Source organism: Lithobates pipiens, unplaced genomic scaffold, assembly GCF_037356315.1.
Source record: "Lithobates pipiens isolate NorthernLeopardFrog02 unplaced genomic scaffold, aLitPip1_a1.2 Scaffold_1, whole genome shotgun sequence".
Classification (NCBI taxonomy): Eukaryota; Metazoa; Chordata; class Amphibia; order Anura; family Ranidae; genus Lithobates; species Lithobates pipiens.
In genome coordinates this window covers 86,047,894-86,069,499 of record NW_027507685.1, presented here as the reverse complement: position 1 = coordinate 86,069,499, position 21,606 = coordinate 86,047,894, and the positions used below count along the sequence as shown (strand labels likewise).

The window sequence follows — 21,606 nt, the reverse complement described above, 5'->3', positions numbered from 1 at the left end:
GTTTCTATTCACGCAAGAAACAGCCGCATCGACAGATGGGACCCCCCATTTCTTGGTGAAACTTTCCTCCAGAGGATAAAGCATAGAAAACCTTTTAGGAGGAGCAAACAGTTTATCAGGATGTCCCCAATCCTCATACAACAATTTATCCTGTGGGATTTTCCTGACTCCCAGGGAAGAAACAGAGGATGTAGCAATCTCAGCAGCAGGCATTCTGAATGTGGTACGCACCAATTCAGTATAATACTGCACCTGTTTTCTGAGCGCCTGGGGGGAGGGGACTCTCTTCTCTTCCTCTGATTCATCCGACTGCTCAAGATCCCTGTCCCAAGATAGGGATCTCTCCTCATTGTCAGAAGTGTCATCTGAAAGAGGAATCTCAGCAGAGGGAGGGGATCTACCCCTTTTCCTGCTATCTTTCAGGGAAGCTGAAATAAAATTCATGATTCTCCCTTCAAAACCCTCCAATGTAGCCCCAGTGACGTATACCGGGGCTAAAATATTAGGAGAGGCTGCAAAACCTGACAGGGACACTGACTCATCCTGTGAGGCTGGCTCCAGTCTTGCAGGGGGGTATGGTAACCTACAGGCATTTTTAGAACCCCTAGACCTAGGCGGTGACTTACCAGTGCCCTTGTTACCTCCCCCTGAGACCCTCTTACGAGGAGACATAGTCCTAAGCTACAAAGCAGAGGTACTAGTACAAAGTACAATCACTGTTGTGCTTAAAGTCTCACAATAAATATATATGCTTAAACTGCACAACCTGATGCTGAGTAGGTGTTTTAGGTTTGCCTGGATCCAATCCCTTGGGATGCTTACTGCCCACAGCTTCTGTGTCTCCACTTACAGCCCCCTGACGCTCTGGGCTTTTTAAAACTGCCGCCTGGCGCCTGCGCAGTACAGCGCCGTGCACACCGATGTGCACGGCTCGCAACCACACCCCCCCTCCTCCACTAGCACGGAAGCGCGCTCGGCACGCGTGCATGAGGACCGCCGGTATCCAGGGGGGAAGGGAATCGCCATCGGAGATGCGTGGGACCCCCAGACTACGTGGGACCCCTGTATTACCTTCATTGTGGCAGAGATTGCAGTGGAGACGTGAGTCATCTGGGAGAACCAGGCTTCACTGAGCGTGTGTATCTGAAAGGCATGTAAGTATGCATCAGGCTGCTCTTACTCCCTCTAGTGGTGGAAACCAGGTAAGACATACAACTACTCAATGAAGAAATCCATAATATAATTTATATAGGATTAACTTCCCTTACCTGTCCTCGCCGCAGGAATTGCTGAAAACAGACAGATTCCAGCCTTCACCCATCACGACGGGCAGAGTTGTGCCAACCTTCACGGTTTTTTTGGGGTTCCTTCTCAGAAGAACCTCCTACCTGGACCTTGTAAAAGACTCTGCCAGAAACTTTCGTGCCACTATGTAAATAGTTCACCAAGTCTGGTTTTCCCAGAGCCCAGTCTTCCAATAGGAGAGAACTTGCAGGCAAAACCTCATTTCTTCGGATGACGAGGCCCGGGTACCATATCATCTTGGGAGACAAAATATCGGCCCGAGATATGGATCCGGTTTGTTGTAGCCCTTAGACCCCCGCAGGGACCTGCACAGAGCTTTCTTCATAGCACATGTTTTACGTGACCAACCACCATAGACACTGGCGAAAAAACTGAGGTGCCTCCCATATGGGAGGGGTTATATAGGGGAGGAATTCTCCTTAATTGGGGGTTAACCAGTGTCCAATCACCAGAGGTGCCTATATAACCCACCATGTAATGAAGCTTCTGTGTCCCGTGATGCATGATCAAGAAATAAGCATACGGCACCTGGTATTCCCAGTCGGTCTTCCATCCAGTTACTAATCAGGCCCGACAATGCTTAGCCTCCGAGATCAGACAAGATCAGGCACTTTCAAGGTGATGGAGCCATATGCGATCTCTTCAGGCACTCTCAACCATCTTGACAAACGCCAACATGGTCATCTTGGGAAACAATCGAAAAAAAACAAGTCATTGCCAACATTGGAGGTTAAGCAGGGTTGGGCAATCAGTTTCCTTGCCTGAAATAGGCATCTCAGAACTGCCATCTGGCTGCTTCCCGGGTTTCCAACTCCTTCAACTAATCCCAGGAGACAATACTTCGCCTCCATCCTGGTGGAGGTTCCAAACACCCGATCAATGGTTCCTGTCACCTCCGTCCAGTAGCGGATCAACTTCGGGCATCTCCAAAACATGTGCATCATGTCTCCCCCCATGTTCCCGCACCGGGGGCAACTTGCGTCCGGCCGTTCGGCCAAATTGAAAAAGTTTACGAGGAGCATAATAAGTTCTATATAATAAGAACAGATGTGACATCCTCTGAGAGGAGAGCCACAATTGACCAGAGGCAGGATTCCTATGGCCAATTATAGCTCAGGGGGGTTTAGTACACACCCCACACTATATAAGGCCGCCAGCGTGGCGGCCTTGTATAGTGTGTTGCGGCGGTCAGGGAAAGAGGATGATAGGCAGGGACAGTGTCTTTACTGCTTAGGAACCTAGCATTGTTACAGTGGGTGTTATGTGCCTCCTGCACAGTACACACCTGAAGCTACCCTTTATTACTGGTGTTCAATTTCTGCAATACAGGCATCTGCAGTGCAGAAGTTAGAGTGGGTGTTGTGTGCCTCCTGCACAGTATACACCTGAAGATACCCCTTATTGCTGGTGTTCTGTTTCTGTAATACAGGAACCTAGCACTGTTACAGTGGGTGTTGTGTGCCTCCCACGCTTGTCCTTATTTTTGGCAGCTGGACGTGTTGAGCCACATCATGCCGAACACTTGGTCGGATGTGGAATACCAAGCCCTCCTAATGCTCCTCATCCTCTCTCACCCAGGCTCAGGGTACTAGCCTGTGTTCTGTATACACTAGGCTTTCTTCTGTATACCCTATCCTCTCTTTATACTCTAGCCTGTCGTTTATGTACACTAGACTCTTTGTTTACCTCATAAATGGCAGTGTATATAGAAGGAAGGCTAGTTTATACAGAGAGGCTAAGGTATACAGAAGGTAGGCTAGTTTATACAGAAAACCGGTTGGGTATACAAAGTATGTATTTTATTTAGATGGCAGGCTATTGTATACGGAGAGGCTAGAGAATAAAGAAGACAGGCTAGTGTATACAGGACACATGCTAATGTATACAGAAAACAGGCTTGGTTATAGAGAGAGACTGAGACTATTATATTCAGAAGAAAAGCTAGTGTATATAGAGAAGCAGGCTGGGGTATACAGAGAGGCTAGAGAATACAGATAGGGTGATGTATACAGAAATGCTAGTGTATACAGAGAGGCTAGAGTATACAGTTATTCTGGGGTATACAGAGAGGCTAGTTTAAAGAGAGGCTAGTGAATACAGAATACAGACTTGTGTATGCAGATAGGCTTGAGTATACAGAGATGCTAGAGTAAACAGTGAGGCTGGGGTACACAGAGAGGCTAGTTTAAAGAGAGGCTAGTATATACAAAGATGTTAGTGTATATAGAGAGGTTAGTGTATAGAGAGGGTCGAGTGTATACAGAAAGGACAGTGCATATAGAGAAACTAGTGTATACAGAAGACAGGCTTGGGTATACATCAAAGCTGACAGTGTATACAGAAGACTGGGTAGTGTATACAGAGAGTCTAGTGGGTACAGAGACAGGCTGGTGTATTCTAGCTAGTTTTTACAGTCTAGTGTATGCAGAAGACAGGCTGTGGTATACAGAGGGTTTTGTGTATTCAGAGAGTCTAGTGTGCTGTAGTCTTCTATGTTTACTAGCTTCTCTGTACACCCTTGCATCTCTGTAAACACTGTGTAAACTAGCCAGTCTTATGTATACACTCGCCGACTGTATACAAGTAGCTTTATTCCACAGTTCACTCAGGCACTATTTTATGTATATTTTTCAGAGACAGTTGTTGATTTTTAATTTTTTCTTTTTATGTATAGTTTAAAGAGTAACATATTTGTTCTTCTATGATATGAATATTTCTACTCCCTTGATCCTGAAGAAACCGATCACGGCGAAAGATGTTGAACGTACTGGGATGGAACCTCATTTGGTCTTTAACCACTTTCAGACCGGACCATTTTGCTGGTCAATGACCAGAGGTCTTTTTACAATTTGGCACTGCGCTGCTTTAACTGGTAATTGCGCGGTCATGCAATGTTGTACCCAAACAAAATTTGTGTCCTTTTTTTCCCACAAATAGAGCTTTCTTTTAAAGGTATTTGACTGACTCTGCGGTTTTTATTTTTTGCGATATAAATGTAAAAAGACCGCAAATTTTGAAAAAAAATGATATTTTCTACTTTTTGTTATTAGAAAAATCCAATAAACTCAATTTGAGTCATACATTTAGGCCAAAATGTATTCAGCCACATGTCTTTGGTAAAAAAAAAAGTCAATAAGTGTATATTTATTGGTTTGCGCAAAAGTTGTCACGTCTACAAACTAAAGTACATTTTCTGGAATTTACGCAGCTTTTAGTTTATGACTGCCTATCTCATTTATTGAGGTGCTAAAATGGCAGAGCAGTACAAAACCCCCCCAAATGACCCCATTTTGGAAAGTAGACACCCTAAGGAAATTGATAAGAGGCATGTTGAGCCCATTGAATATTTTTTTTTTTACACAAAGTTGTCACTAAATGATATATTGCTCACACATGCCACGATTATATGTGGAATTGTACCCCAAAATACATTCTGCTGCTTCTCCTGAGTACGGAGATACCACATGTGGTCGACTTTTTGGAAGCCTAGCCGCGTACGGGGCCCCGAAAGCCAAGCACCGCCTTCAGGATTTCTAATGACATACATTTGTATTTTTCACTCCTCACTACCTATCACAGTTTTGAAGGCCATAAAATGCCATGATGGCACAACCCCCCCCCCCCCCCCCCAAATGACCCCATTTTAGAAAGTAGAAACCCCAAGCTATTTGCTGAGAGGCATTTTGAGTCCATGGAATATTTTATATTTTGCCACAAGTTGCGGGAAAATTACAAACTTTTTTTTTTTTTTTCACAAAGTTGTGACTAAATTATATATTGCTCACACATGCTATGGGCATATGTGAAATGACACCCGAAAATAAATTCTGCTGCTTCTCCTGAGTATGGGGATACCACATGTGTGGGATTTTTTGGGAGCCTAGCTGCGTACGGGGCCCCGAAAGCCAAGCACCGCCTTCAGGCTTTCTAAGGTCGTATACAGGGTCTCCACGAGGACGACAGAGTTCATTGTCTGCAGTTATGTGTTTAGTGTTTTGTAAGTGACAGTGATCGATCGATACTGCACTTGGGTGGGCTGGGTATGGCGGAGGGGCTAAACGCAGGTGCTAGCAGGTATCTGGGCTGATCCCGCTAACAATGCGTTTTTGGGAAACCTAAACTGCTGGCGACGCTAATATAGATCTGATCAGATCAGATATTGATCTGTTCAGATACTATATTACTAAGGGAATAAGTTCCTCCATTTCTGCAGTTTTCTTGATTCTCCCCAGCCATTCTGCAATGGAGGGGGGTTCTGCTGAACACCATCTGGCCGGTATACAGAGTTTTGCAGCGTTAACCATGTGCATAGCTAGCGATCGATAATAAGTCTTGGTCCGGATAGATGGTACGTTTAGGAGAAATTGTGTTGGTGTAAAGGCCAGATCATAAGTAGTTATCTGTTGTATCAGACGATGAACTGCCAACCAGAACGGTTGAAGTTTGGGGCACGTCCACAATATATGAAGATAGGATCCTATCCCATCAGAGCATCTCCAACAAAGTGGAGAGAGTTTAGGGAATAATCTTTGCAGTTTGAGAGGGGTTCTGTACCAACGTGTCACTAATTTATACGCGTTTTCCTGTGTGTGCGTGTTTAGAGGGCCTTTATGTGTGAAATCATATATAGTTTCCCATTGTCTGTGAGTCAGGGTTTGGTTGAGGTCCTGATCCCATTTTTGTTGGAACCAGGCTTGCGAGGGAGATAGATTGTTAAAAAGAAGCGTATAAGTAGTCGAGATAAGATGTCGTTGCAGTTCAGTCAGTGAGCAGAGTTCTTCAAAAGGGGTAAGTTTTCTCGTCCAATGCGTTTGTGTTTGGGGTGAGTGGAGAAAATGCCATATTTGTACATATGTCCAAAAGGGGAAATAGTTCATCTGGGACATATCTACAACTGATTCGTAGGAGCGTAGACGGTTTCCGTCATTAAAATGTCTAGCTTGAACAGTGGAATGAGGCCAGTAAGTGGTCAAGAAGTCTCTTCTCATACCCGGTGTGAAGTCAGGATTCAGTCTGAGGGGGGTGAGGGGGCTGAGTATTGAGGAAAGATTGTGTTTAGAACAGCATTCATGAAATGCCGTTAGGGACGGTTGAATGAAGGGATGGACTTTTACGCTGAGCGGAAAGCGAGACTGGTTTATCCAAGGGGATTGGGAAATTGCATAGGGAGATATCGAGTTTTCCAGTTGTACCCAATCTTTCGTTTGGGCGTGTAAATTCCAGTCAAGAATTCGAGTTAAATGACTTGCCAAATAATATTTATAAATATCTGGCAATCCCAGGCCCCCTCGATTTTTAGGTCTGGTAAGTATTGCGAAGCTTAATCTAGGTGTGGATTTCCCCCAAATGAAAGCGGAGCATACTCTGCGAATAGACGTAAAGAATGCTTTAGGTATAGCTATGGGGATCGTCTGGAGCAGATAGAGTATTCTCGGTAAAATATTCATCTTTATTATGGCTACTTTCCCGAACCATGAATGTAAACCCCTTGACCATTTATTAAGATCCTTGGTGATGGATTGAAGGAGTGGTAAATAGTTCACTGCACACCAGTCAAGGGCGTTTGTGGAGATTTGTATACCCAAGTAGATGATTTGGTGATCATTCCAAAGAAATGGAAAGTTGTTCTTGCATTGGGTGCATATGGCTGTTGGAAGTGTGACATTGAGGGCCATAGATTTTGAAAAGTTTATTTGAAGGTTGGAGAGGGATTTAAAGTGAGACAGAGTCTGAAGGAGGGAGGGGATAGTCGTCAGTGGGTCTGTCAGAAAAAGAAGGATGTCGTCCGCGAACGCCGCAATTTTGTACTGTTTCTGGTGGATTTTTATTCCCTTTATATCCGGGTGTGATCTAATACAGTTGAGGAGAGGTTCTAGGGTTAGAGGGAAACCCTGCCGGGTTCCGTTGGTGATAGAGAAGGCGTCTGATAGGTGGCCATTCACCCATACCTTTGCTGTAGGGTTGGAATACAGTGTATTAATGAGGGTAATCATTGAGGGTGGGAGGCCTAAGATCTGTAGCGTTTCGGTCATATAGTCCCAGGCCACTCTATCAAACGCCTTCTCAGCGTCAAGGGATAGGAAAAAGCCTGGTTTGTTTTGTGATTGCAGCCAATGATGAATGTTTAGGGCTTTAAGGGTGTTATCCCTTGCTTCCCTACCTGGGATAAACCCCACCTGATCCAAATTAATCAATTGAGGGAGTAAGGGGAGGAGTCTATTGGCCAAAATTTTTGCAAACCATTTTAAATCTACATTAAGTAGAGAAATCGGTCGGTAGTTGGAAACTCGGGACTCATCTTTATCAGGCTTAGGGATTACGGAGATATGGGCAGTGAGCAAATCTCTAGAGGGAGTTTGGGATACAGAGCATGTATTAAAGGCAGCCAAGAAGTGGTCAGTCAATAAGTCACTAAACGTTTTATAATATCCCGTCGTCAGTCCATCGGGGCCAGGGCCTTTATCTGGTTTCATTTGGGACAATGCTGTTTGTGCTTCTGCTGTAGACAAGGGTTCCTGAAGTATAAGGTAGTCTTCTGCGGAAATTTGTGTGGTTAAATGCTGTTTTAAAAAAGTAGATATCAGGGTTTGTCTGTCTTGAGGAAGCGACGGGTTGGTACTCGGGTTGAGGTTATACAATTTATGGTAGAAGGAAACAAATTGGGAAGCTATGTCAGGGGTAGACGTCAACTTGCGTCCCGAGGCATCTGTGATAGATTGTATTGTTGACGCTGCTTTTTTTTCCTGTAGAGCTCTAGCCAATCCCCTCCCGGCTTTGTTTCCGTATTTGTAAAAGTATTTTTGCCATAGGATATATTTTCGTTTTATTTGTTTACCTAATAAATCTAGCATTTCATTTCTGGCTTGAGTGAGCGGCTAGGGATTGAAGAGCTTGAGATTGTTTATGTGCTTTTTCAAGCGATGTGATATTATTAGTCAAGTCTTGGAACATTTTATGTCGCTCTCTTTTCCGTTGGGCCATTGCTGCTATAAAAGTGCTTTGGATGACGCATTTGTGGGCTTCCCAGTTGTTTAAGGGCGACGTCTCGGAAGATTTATATTCTGTAAAGTATTGCTGAATAATCTGTTCCAGTACCATTGGGTCTGTAAGTAACGAGGGATCAAGACGCCATACCGGGGGGGGGGGGGGGGGCGATTAGGTACATCTGGGAGGGAAATGGATAGTGAAATAGGATGATGGTCTGATAGGATCATGGGATCAATAGAAGTGTGGTGAATGAAGTGGAGATCTTTCTGAGAGCTGAAAAAATAGTCTAGGCGGGAGTATTTGTTGTGCGGGACAGAAAAGAATGTGAAGTCTTTAACTAAAGGATGGAAGGTCCGCCAGGTATCGTGTAGAAGAAGTGTATGCAATTGGGTCTTGATAGATCGGAGGGCCGCGTAAGGTAGGGACGATTTCCCATTGGATGTGTCTAGAAGTGGGTTTAAGGGTGTAGTGAAATCCCCTCCAAGGATCAACGTGCCTTCAGCAAAGGGGATCAGAGTTTGTGATAGTTTACGGAAGAACATCACCTGTTGGGTATTTGGTGCATATATATTGGCCAGGGTGAAGAGTTTTCCCTTCAAGGTGCCCTTGAGGCAAAGAAATCTGCCCTTGGGGTCCTCTAATTTATCAAGTACACGGAACTCACAATGTTTGGCGAACAACGTTGACACACCCTTTGATTTTGCATCTTTATTCGTTGCGTGATATGCTACGTTAAAGTAATGTGAATATACTTTCGGGATCGCATCAGTTCGAAAATGTGTTTCCTGAAGGAACAGGATATCTGCGTTGGCTTTCTGCATTTGTATTAAAAGCCTAGCTCTATCAATTTCCTTTCTCATGGTTATTTCCGCGTTTGAATATGCGAGATCTGGTGTAGCTAAAAAGTGTTTTACTAGTCCGGGTTTCGGAGCTGACGAAGGTAGGATAAGGTAAAACCCAAAGCTATGGGAGGAGCAAAAGTAGGAAGATATAACAGGGTGGGAAAAGAGAAGGTGGGAGGGTAAGGAGATACAGACCCTAGGTGGCCCAGTGGGCACAGTATTCTATATTTACAGAATGTCAGTTTAGGTCGATGGATCTGGATGTAAAACATTAGTAACAAAAATATTTAGTCTGTAAGCAAAAGTCAGTCCACCGTATGGGTGGTGGTAATATTGCAAGGAAAATATATCATAAATAAGCCGTCAGACTTATGGCCTCCTAGAGAAGTTGAGGTGTTAATAGCCTATACTGGGAAACCTCCTAAGGGAAGATGAAATAATAGATGCATGTGGTAACTCATTTGTAGGTATCGTGAGGAGTTATGGAAATAAGCCAATTGGCAAACCTAGCAGTGTATGTGCGGTAAGCATTCGGCCAGGTTCTGGTCCGCGCTAATAAGGTAGGGTCAAGTCAAATGCTGAATGGGTTGATTCAGAGTTAGGCAAGCTATTAATGACCTTAACAGGAACTAAAAAGCATTTGCAGTCAGGAGCATATTTACTATAATGTGTGCAAGCTTGTGCTTCCCGACAAACAAACCCAGATAGATAAAAACCAAAACATAGCCAAAAATAGGCATTACAACGTCCGGTTACTAACTAAATGACAATGCTATTGCTGACAAAGGAATGCAGGAGTAGCCTTTGGGGGGTGCATTTCTGAAACATAGCTTGAGGCTAATCGTAACAGTTCATCTCTATGGGTACATCAGTGTATACAGCTTGACATGTATGGGGAACAGCATGGTATTCTTAACTGTCTCTGAATATAGTTATCAGCTATCACTTTATACGGTCTTATGTAATCCATCCCAAAACACAAAAGTCAGCGTTTCCACTAGACATTATCCCGTAAGATGGGAGGGATGGGGCACCTAAGAGGGGGGAGACAAGCGGCATCCAACAGCCTATGACACATTTTAACATTAAGGTGGTAATTTCCTCTCCGTTCTTTAAGTGAACGGGCCTAGTGTATGGGAAGGTTGTCGGTTGGAGAGCGTATTCCATATTGGGATTAGACCAGTGAAACCTGTATTATGGTGACTAGGTAGGGATAAGTCTCCTATTTATGCTGGGCAGCATTACATATTCATAAGCTCTAAAGTGATTGTCCTTACTCACATGGCCACGGACAGCATAATACCCTCAGCCAGCTAGCAGCAGGAAAGCAAAGTCAGTAGGTCATGTTGTCCGCATGCAAGTGTAGACGCAAGTGTCACATTCCAGTGGAATATATGGCCTATCTATATATTATATTAACATAGGGAGCCAATCTCACGTGTGGAAAGGGAGAAAGGCTGAGGCTGCATTATTGAATGTCAAACATTCCGGGAATGCGTCTCGAGTGGGGAGTGGGTTTAAGAGGTTGATCTGCTCATTCTATGTGAATCAACAGCACTGCGGACCTAGGTCGTGGGCATGGAGTCACACGTGCGGAACCACAGAGAGGCAGGTTTAAGAGCGGGATCGCCGTCTTAGTGGGGTATTATAGGAGACACTAAGGCCCGTGTTATGCGATCCCTTCGGGGGTACAGGGGCATATACCTGTATCGCCGTCTGCAGAATACATCAACAGCGTTCAGACAGGAACATAAAAAAAAAAGGAAATAAAGACCAAATGGTAAAACAGATTATTCTGAAGAGTCCGGTGCTGAAGGCCAGCAGGGAGTCCCATATACTCACAAACACCCATCAGGTTGCGGAATTGCCGATAAGCATTAAGTCTGAGTCTCCTTGAGATCTTGAACGTCCGAGTTGAAATCCCGGTCCGCGAGCAGGGAGATTGCGAGACAGAACAGGTATCATATGATCATCTTTGTTCCCGGGTATATGCGAAACCGTTCTAAGTCCAGTTAAGCGTCTTCAATTGTCTCTTGTCCAATAGGGGATCCTGAGGAAAAAGCGGATCGGTGGTCAGGTCGACATGTAGAAAGCGTCATTCTGTCCTAGCACTGGGAATATAGGACCCGCTGTGGGCATAACAGTGGTAGAGTGGGAGAGTATATCTCCACCCCCCGAAATGAAGGGGTGAGGGGGGTTATTTGTTAGGACAAAGGGAGAGCAGACTAGATGCGGTGATATACTGTGATACCAGTTATGTGAGCATTCCTGTTCTTTGCAGCAATAAAAAGTGTTTAAACACCCTTAAAGTACCCATCTATCCTCTGAACTGGTAGAAAACAAAAAATTTAGGAATATCATTTGGTAAAAGAACAAGATGCAACTGAAGTACAGGGAGATGTAGACTATTTGATATCTTGAAACAAATCAGTCACAGAACCAAATAATAGGCAAATTCTTCAGCGATCCCTGCGGGCTCTTCTGGGGAGAGGGCCGTTCGCTGATCCTCGTTGCTGTCTGTTTATAGTGGTACCTTGGAGGTGGCTTGGAGGGGACGGAGACCGGCGGCGGTCTAAGGGATGCTGCTGATATTTCCATTAATTCCTCTTGTTCCCTACGGTAGAAGGGACGTTGTCGAGTGAAGTCTGCATACCAGTTTGGTAGGTCAACGTACGGAATGTCTAACAGTCGGCAAAAGTTGTCCAGCTCTTCCGGTACCCGTAGCAGAGCAGTGCGGGAATTGCGTGAAGCCTGTAGGCCGAACGGGAATTTCCAGCGGTATGGTATTCCGTTCGTGCGGAGAACCTCCAAAAGCGTGCGGAGGTCTCTGCGGTTCCTCAGTGTTATGGCCGATAAATCCTGGTAAATGTGGATTGTTTGGCCGTCATGCTCCATGTCACTGTGCTGACGCGCATTGTGAAGGATTTCTTCTTTCAAAGTGTAATCCACGATACAGCAAACGACATCACGCGGTGGGTCAGCCTCCTTGCCTTTGGGCCTAAGGGCCCTATGGATACGATCCATCGCGATGGGAGTCTGCGGAGGCCTGTTCAGAAGGCGGTTGAAAATGGAGGACACAGCAGAGGAGAGCTGATCGTTGGTAACAGACTCGGGCAGTCCTCTCACTCTTAAATTGTGCCTGCGTCCTCGGTTATCGAGGTCTTCGACATGCCTTTGAAGATCTCTCAGGTGCATCGTATGTTTGTCCGTCAGATTTCCAAGGTTAGTCAGCTCAGTCTGATGGCGATTAGTAGTGTTTTCTACTGCCTGTACTCTGCCCGCAATGGCCTGAATTTCATGGCGGAAGTCTGTGATGGCCGCTGACAGAGTATCTTTAATATCCGTTGCTACAGCGCGTAGATCCGAGATGGTCAGCTGTGGGATGGGGAGTGGGTTCTGAGTAGCCCACGTTTAAGTAGAAGTCGGGGCCGAGAGGGAGAGAACAATATCCGCGGAGTTCCGTGTAGTGTGTGAGGTGGCGTCCGCCATATTGCTTCTGTGAGCTTGGAACATATCAGGGATTTGGCGGCTGTTCCGGTTGTCAGTTTCCCTCGGGGAATGGGAACGGGAGCCCGAAGTATCCCGGGATGAGGTACCCATAATAGCAAATGGTGAAAGCACCTCGATTGCTTAAAAAGTTGAAAAAGGAGGCCTCGGTCTGACGGAGCTATAGCCTCAGGCAGCCATCTTCCTCAGCAGGCAAACCATGCCCCCCTATTTTTCTTTTTCACTTCCAATATTTGGTGCCGCAAATGTCCCTGTCTTTTGTACACATTAGCCTCTCTGTATAAACTAGCCGGTCTACTGTATACACTATTTCCGTCTGTAAACACTAGCAAGTCTGCATACACTAGCCTCTCTCTCTGTATACCCTAGCCTCAATCTCTGCATATGATATGCATTTATTATTGTTTTCTGCTGCCTAAAAACCCCGATTGTGGGGGAACTTGTTCCATTTTAATCTCTGCATACCCAAGACGTTCTTCTGTATAATCTAGCCTATCTGTACACACTAGCCTGTCTTTTGTACACATTAGCCTCTCTGTATAAACTAGCTGGTCTTCTGTATACACAAGCCTCTCTGTATACACTTGGTTGTCTTTTGTATACACTAGCTTCTCTTCATACATTAGCTCTCTGTATACCCAAGCCTCTCTGTATACACTAGTCTGTCTGTATACACTAGCAAGTCTGCATACACTAGACTCTCTGTGTAACCCAGCCTCTCTCTCTGTATACCCTAGCCTCCATCTCTACATACCCAGGACGTTCTTCAGTATAATCTAACCTATCTGTATACACTAGGCTGTCTTTTGTACACATTAGCTTCTCTGTATAAACTAGCCGGTCTACTGTATACACTAGTCCGTCTGTATACACTAGCAAGTCTGCATACACTAGCAAGTCTGCATACACTAGCCTCTCTGTATACCCTTGGTTGTCTTTTGTATATACCAGCCTCTCTTTATACATTATCTCTCTGTATACCCAAGCCTCTCTGTATACACTAGTCCGTCTGTATACACTAGAAAGACTGCATACTCTAGCCTTTCTGTGTAACCCAGCCTCTCTCTCTGTATACCATAGCCTCCATCTCTGCATACCCAGGACATTCTTCTGTATAATCTAGCCTATCTGTATACACTAGCCTGTCTTTTGTACACATTAGCCTCTCTGTATGAACTAGCCGGTCTACTGTATACACTAGTCCGTCTGTATACACTAGCAAGTATGCATACTCTAGCCTCTCTCTCTTTATACCCTAGCCTCCATCTCTGCATAGCCAGGACGTTCTTCTGTATAATCTAGCCTATCTGTATACACTAGCCTGTCTTTTGTACACATTAGCCTCTCTGTATAAACGAGCCGGTCTTCTATATACACTAGTCCGTCTGTATACACTAGCAAGTCTGTGTAAACCAGCCTCTCTCTCTGTATACCCTAGCCTCCATCTCTGCATACCCAGGACGTTCTTCTGTATAATCTAACCTATCTGTATACACTAACCTGTCTTTTGTACACATTGGCCTCTCTGTATAAACTAGCCGGTCTTCTGTACACACGAGCCTCACTGTATAACCTTGGTTGTCTTTTGTATAGACATAAGACAAGTATTTACACTAGCCTCTCTATACATTAGCTCTCTGTATACCCAAGGCTCTCTATTATACACTAGTCCGACTGTATACACTAGCAAGTCTGCATACACTAGCCTCTCTCTGTGTAACCCAGCCTCTCTCTCTGTATACCCTAGCCTCCATCTCTGCATACCCAGGACGTTCTTCTGTATAATCTAGCCTATCTGTATACACTAGCCTGTCTTTTGTACACATTAGCCTCTCTGTATAAACGATCCGGTCTACTGTATACACTAGTCCGTCTGTATACACTTGCAAGTATGCATACTCCAGCCTCTCCCTCTGTATATCCTAGCCTCCATCTCTGCATACCCAGGATGTTCTTCTGTATAATCTAGCCTATCTGTATACACTAGGCTGTCTTTTGTACACATTAGCCTCTCTGTATAAACTAGCCGGTCTTCTGTATACACTAGTCCGTCTGTATACACTAGCAAGTCTGTGTAACCCAGGCTCTCTCTTTGTATACCCCAGCCTACATCTCTGCATACCCAGGACGTTCCTCTGTATAATCTAGTCTATCTGTATACACTAGCCTGTCTTTTGTACACATTAGCCTCTCTGTATAAACTAGCCGGTCTTCTGCATACACGAGCCTCTCTGTATACCCTTGGTTGTCTTTTGTATACACCAGCCTCTCTTTATAAATTAGCTCTCTGTATACCCAAGGCTCTCTATTATACACTAGTCCGACTGTATACACTAGCAAGTCTGCATACACTTGCCTCTCTGTGTAACCCAGCCTCTCTCTCTGTACACCCTAGCCTCCATCTCTGCATACCCAGGATGTTCTTCTGTATAATCTAGCCTATCTGTATACACTAGCCTGTCTTTTGTACACATTAGCCTCTCTGTATAAACTAGCCGGTCTACTGTATACATTAGTCCGTCTGTATACACTAGCAAGTCTGCATACTATAGCCTCTCTGTGGAATCCAGCCTCTCTCTCTGTATACCCTAGCCTCAGTCTCTGCATACCCAGGACGTTCTTCTGTATAATCTAGTCTATCTGTATACACTAGGCTGTCTTTTGTACACCTTAGCCTCTCTGTATAAACTAGCCGGTCTTCTGTATACACTAGTCCGTCTGTATACACTAGCAAGTCTGTGTAACCCAGCCTCTCTCTTTGTATACCCTAGCCTCCATCTCTGCATACCCAGGACATTCTTCTGTATAATCTAGCCTATCTGTATACACTAGCCTGTCTTTTGTACACATTAGCCTCTCTGTATAAACTAGCCGGTGTTCTGTATACACAAGCCTCACTGTATATCCTTGGTTGTCTTTTGTATACACTAGCCTCTCTTTATACATTAGCTCTCTGTATACCCAAGCCTCTCTGTTATACACTAGTCCGTCTGCATACACTAGCCTCTCTGTGTAACCCAGCCTCTCTCTGTATACCCTAGCCTCCATCTCTGCATACCCAGGACGTTCTTCTGTATAATCTAGTCTATCTGTATACACTAGGCAGTCTTTTGTACACATTAGCCTCTCTGTATAAACTAGCCGGTCTTCTGAATACACTAGTCCGTCTGTATACAATAGCAAGTCTGTGTAACCCAGCCTCTCTCTTTGTATACCCTAGCCTCCATTTCTGCATACCCAGGACGTTATTCTGTATAATCTAGCCTATCTGTATACTCTAGCCTTTCTTTTGTAAACATTAGCCTATCTGTTTAAACTAGCCGATCTTCTGTATACACGAGCCTCTCTGTATACCCTTGGTTGTCTTTTGTATACTCTTGCTTCTCTTTATACATTAGCTCTCTGTATACCCAAGCCTCTCTGTATACATTAGTCCGTCTGTATGCACTAGCAAGTCTGCATACACTAGCCTCTCTGTGTAACCCAGCCTCACTCTCTGTATACCCTAGCCTCCATCTCTGCATACCCAGGACGTTCTTCTGTATATTCTAGCCTATCTGAATACACTACCCTGTCTTTTGTACACATTAGCCTCTCTGTATAAACTAGCCAGTCTTCTGTATACACTAGTCCGTCTGTATACACTAGCAAGTCTGTGTAACCCAGCCTCTCTCTCTGTATACCCTAGCCTACATCTCTGCATACCCAGGACGTTCTTCTGTATAATCTAACCTATCTGTATACACTAACCTGTCTTTTGTACACATTAGCCTCTCTGTATAAACTAGTCGGTTTTCTGTATACATGAGCCTCACTGCATAACCTTGGTTGTCTTTTGTATACACTAGGCTCTCTTTATACATTAGCTCTCTGTATACCCAAAGCTCTCTATTATACACTAGTCCGACTGTATACACTAGCAAGTCTGCATACACTAGCCTCTCTGTGTAACCGAGCCTCTCTCTCTGTATACCCTAGCCTCCATCTCTGCATACCCAGGACATTCCTCTGTATAATCTAGCCTATCTGTATACTCTAGCCTGTCTTTTGTACACATTAGCCTCTCTGTAAAAACTATCCGGTCTACTGTATACACTAGTCCGTCTGTATACACTAGCAAGTATGCATACTCTAGCCACTCTCTCTGTATACCCTAGCCTCCATCTTTGCATACCCAGGACACAGGGCCGGTGCTACCACTAGGCAAACTAGGCAGCCGCCTAGGGCGCACTGCTACCTAGGGGAGCGCCCGGCTGCTGGTTTCCCTCCGCGTTTGCATGCTATGCAGGCTGAAGCATGTAACTAACTCAGTCTGACCGGTAGTGCAATTAGAGGTGCAGCACAGCACTGGAGCCAGTGCTAGAGGAAGCAGAACCAATGCTTCCTGTATAGCGGCCCCTTCTGTCACATGGGCAGGGCAAAGGGGTGGAGTCAGGGGTGGAGCCAATGGGGACGGCAAAATTAGGTTTCGCCTAGGGTGTCAAAAATCCTTGCACCAGCCCTGCCAGGACATTCCTCTGTATAATCTAGCCTATCTGTATACACTATCCTGTCTTTTGTACACATTAGCATCTTTGTATAAACTAGCCGGTCTTCTGTATACACATTAGTCCGTCTGAATACACTAGCAAGTCTGTGTAACCCAGCCTCTCTCTCTGTATACCTTAGCCTCCATCTCTGCATACCCAGGACGTTCTTCTGTATAATCTAGCCTATCTGTATACACTAACCTGTCTTTTGTACACATTAGCCTCTTTGTATAAACCAGCCGGTCTTCTGTATACACAAGCCTCACTGTATACTCTTGGTTGTCTTTTGTATACACTAGCCTCTATACATTAGCTCTCTGTATACCCAAGGCTCTCTATTATACACTAGTCCGACTGTATACACTAGCAAGTCTGCATACACTAGCCTCTCTGTGTAACCCAGCCTCTCTCTCTGTATGCCCTAGCCTCCATTTCTGCATACCCAGGATGTTCTTCTGTATAATCTAGCCTATCTGTATACACTAGCATGTCTTTTGTACACATTAGCCTCTCTGTATAAACTAGCCGGTCTACTGTATACATTAGTCCGTCTGTATACACTAGCAAGTCTGCATACTCTAGACTCTCTGTGTAACCCAGCCTCTCTCTCTGTATACCCTAGCCTCCATCTCTGCATACCCAGGACGTTCTTCTGTATACACTAGCCTGTCTTTTGTACACATTAGCCTCTCTGTATAAACTAGCCGGTCTTCTGTATACACGAGCCTCTCTGTATACCCTTGATTGTCTTTTGTATACACCAGCCTCTCTTTATACATTAGCTCTCTGTATACCCAAGCCTCTCTGTATACACTAGTCCGTCTGTATGCACTAGCAAGTCTGCATACACTAGCCTCTCTGTGTAACCCAGCCTCTCTCTCTGTATACCCTAGCCTCCATCTCTGCATACCCAGGACGTTCTTCTGTATAATCTAGCCTATCTGTATACACTAGCCTGTTTTTTGTACACATTAGCCTCTCTGTATAAACGAGCCGGTCTACTGTATACACTAGTCCGTCTGTATACACTAGTAAGTTTGCACACTCTAGCCTCTCTCTCCGTATACCCTAGCCTCCATCTCTGCATACCCAGGAGGTTCTTCTGTATACACTAGCCTGTCTTTTGTAGAACATTTGCCTCTCTGTATAAACTAGCCGGTCTTCTGTATACAAGGGCCTCTATGTATATCCTTGGTTGTCTTTTGTATACACCAGCCTCTCTTTATACATTAGCTCTCTGTATACCCAAGCCTCTCTGTATACACTAGTCCGTCTGTATACACTAGCAAGTCTGCATACTCTAGCCTCTCTGTGTAACCCAGCCTCTCTCTCTGTATACCCTAGCCTCCATCTCTGCATATATATATTTAGACGGGGACCGGCGCCACTGTTAATTGGCTACAATGGGGTATGTACAGAGAATGAGTACACGCACACCACTGGCCACCAAAAGAACACAATGGTTACCAGGGTAGGTAGCAAGCCTATCCAAAAAAGTAGAATGCAAGGGAGGAAGGGAGAGTAAGCAGAACAAAACCCTTATAGTAACATCTACTGATATATATTACTAATAAGGTACCAATATCAATGATGATGCACGCCCGTGCCTATAGTAAACCAAAGGGGTTCCACAGATGATAACTATGCGTCCACGAGTCTAAGTACATACATAGACGTTACCCAAAAACCTCAGGGATTACTACTAAAGTGCATATAATACAAAATTATACATAAAGTGCAAAAAGTGATATACAAAGTATAATCATTAACCACTAAGGTAATTAGTGTATTATAAAGTGACCACAGTATAATTAATTAGAACTAAAAATACAGTAAAGACAGTGCACAGAGCCCTCAAAATGAACTAATTAAAAAGTGTAAAAAATAATTAATAAAAAATGTGAAAAAAATGTGAAGAGACGTGAGAAAAATTTATGGTAAACAATTCATAAAAAATTAATAAAAAAACCCAAAAATAGTTCATATACAGCCAGAATGGCAATCTCCTACAAAGTGCAGTCCATAAATCAGAAAAAAGAAACAAAATTATTAATTGTACACGAAATCTTCAGATAGGTGCAGTAGGTAAAAGCGACTGGTGCTCAAGAACATAAAATTCAGGTGACTTCCGTGCTCACCCCCTTAGCTCCCCACTCACCGGAACTATGAGTCCACGAAGGGCAATCAGGCCTGTAGATATCACACAGCAAGAGTCGGTGCACAGAAGAAGGATTTGAAGAAGGTTGTATTCCACTCTCTTCTTGATGTACAAGGAAAGCTGGTGCTGATAAATCAGGGTTTCCTCAGGAAGAAAAAAGGGGGGAGGATTTCATAGTGCAGTAATTCCAGGTCTCAAAAAATAAGTTTTAAAACCATAAACTTTATTCACACACCAATACAAGAGATGTGTTTTTTCAAAAAATAATAACAAAAGATATATATTAAAAAAAATCCACAAAAAAACCCTAGGGGGTGTAGTATATAAATATTGTACAACCCCAAGATGACTCAGAGAACATACAGTCTATTCCAGAGAACACAATTTTTTTTTTTAAAAGACAAAAATATTAAAAGAAAAATGTATAAAAAGAGGAAGGATAATCAAATAATGTATAACCAAAAGGTATATGGTAACTAGTTAATATGTGCACATCTCCTATGCCTGAAGCCCTAAAAAGAGCCCAGGTAGTGTGCACACACACGCGCTAACAAAAGGTGAACAGGGGGAGTTGAAAAAAGGGGGGGGGGTACACTGCAACTGTCTACTCCTCAAGAACAGGGTCCGCTGTGTCCAAAGCGGCGGGCTGGGGAAAAAACATCCGCCGCTGGTCCTCACACGAGGGTATAGACCTGCCACCTGTGTAGGAGCTGACAGTACCCGGCCGTAGTACAGAAACAAGCACGTTGATAGCTGGAACTAGCGTGCGTTCCACTCTGCGTTCCACCTAACTCAAAAAACAATCCGGAAGTGGCGTGCGTGATTGCGTCATACGCGTTTCGTCATAAGACGTCCTCAGCGACGATAGCACGCACCCACACAGCCACGGTTTAAGAGTCATGAACAAACCCACCCATAAATTTGATAGGTTGCTCGATTTTACAGGACCTGCCTACCCGGGATAATACATCCATAGGAGACCTTGTTTCAGGAGGGGGCATTTTTAAGTCTACCAATCGGATAGGGGGCCAGACGGCACTTTTGGACATACCATATTGTATAACCAAGCAGTATACAAAAATAAAAAAGATAAGAATAGAAATAAAATATAAAATAATATAAACATACTTTACTCATAGCACGTATTAACAACTAATTACTTTCAGTTAAGTGTGCATATAGGGGGTGGAAAGCCCATATATGTACCGTGAATGACTGAACCAGTGGTGGTTAGCAAAACCACTACTAATTACCATAAGGCTAAAGGGGGAAACACAAGACAAAACCAAAGCAGGTATAAATTAAATTAAAACAACTAAATTAATTAATATGGATATCATAACACGCTTAGAGCTAGAATAAATTAAAGTGGCCATCTAGTGGCTAATACCCAAAATGCAGGTACAAGTATGGAACCAGTACAAAGTCAGTTATTGCCTGGTAAAACTCATCAACTAGCCAGAGAGTAGGAGAAATCCTACATGAAAAAGGACTTTATGGAAAAAACCTTTTTAGAAAAGACTTTTTAGAAAAGACGTTTTAGAAAAAAAGAGAGGGTTTTTGGAAACAAGGGGGATTTTTAGAAGAACCACCTGCCATCCCGATATAAAGGAAAAGAGAAGGGGGAAACGAATCAATATGACACAGTTCCCTATGGAACACCGAGCCCATTAATAAGTGTATTCTCATGTCTCTTGAATAGAGTACAAACATAATCCCTTTCTCATTTAACTTATACATCGGGAGGCACTTAGAAGGCATATATATATACATATATATATATATATTTAAGATTAGTGCGACACCAGCAGCTCCAGCCGCCAGTTAATTAAAAAGTGGGTGAGACTGAACACCTATACTAAATCTTAGTTAATTATCTACATCAATAAATCCAGCAAAAAAACAGATGAGGTGCAACTGGTGGGAGATAACAAAAAGAGTAAAAAATTACAAAGAAAGTGTTACAAGAGGCAACTTGCAGAGGTTTGTTAAGAAAGACTGTAACCGAGGGGAAAACCTGTATCACAAGGAAGGCCCCAGAGGCTGAAATATTAAGGGTTAGCTATGAAGCAGTTTAGATCGATGTCTAAGTTCAACCCCTTAGGGGCTATAGTGTCAAGACAATATATCCAAGCTGTTTCATTTTGGGATATAAGTTTGGTATTATTACCACCCCTCCAATTCTTCACCACACAGTCTATCCCATAGAAGATAAGTTTTGATGGGTCTCTTTGGTGGAACTGATCGAAATGTCGGGAGAGATTATGGTTAGGGAAAC

General features: G+C 43.9%; 1 pseudogene; it reads right to left on the bottom strand.

Moving 5' to 3' along the window:
• Window positions 1-1,821: 1,821 nt before the first annotated feature.
• LOC143989200 (5S ribosomal RNA) lies at window positions 1,822-1,940 on the bottom strand (annotated as a pseudogene).
• Between the last annotated feature and the right edge of the window lie 19,666 nt (window positions 1,941-21,606).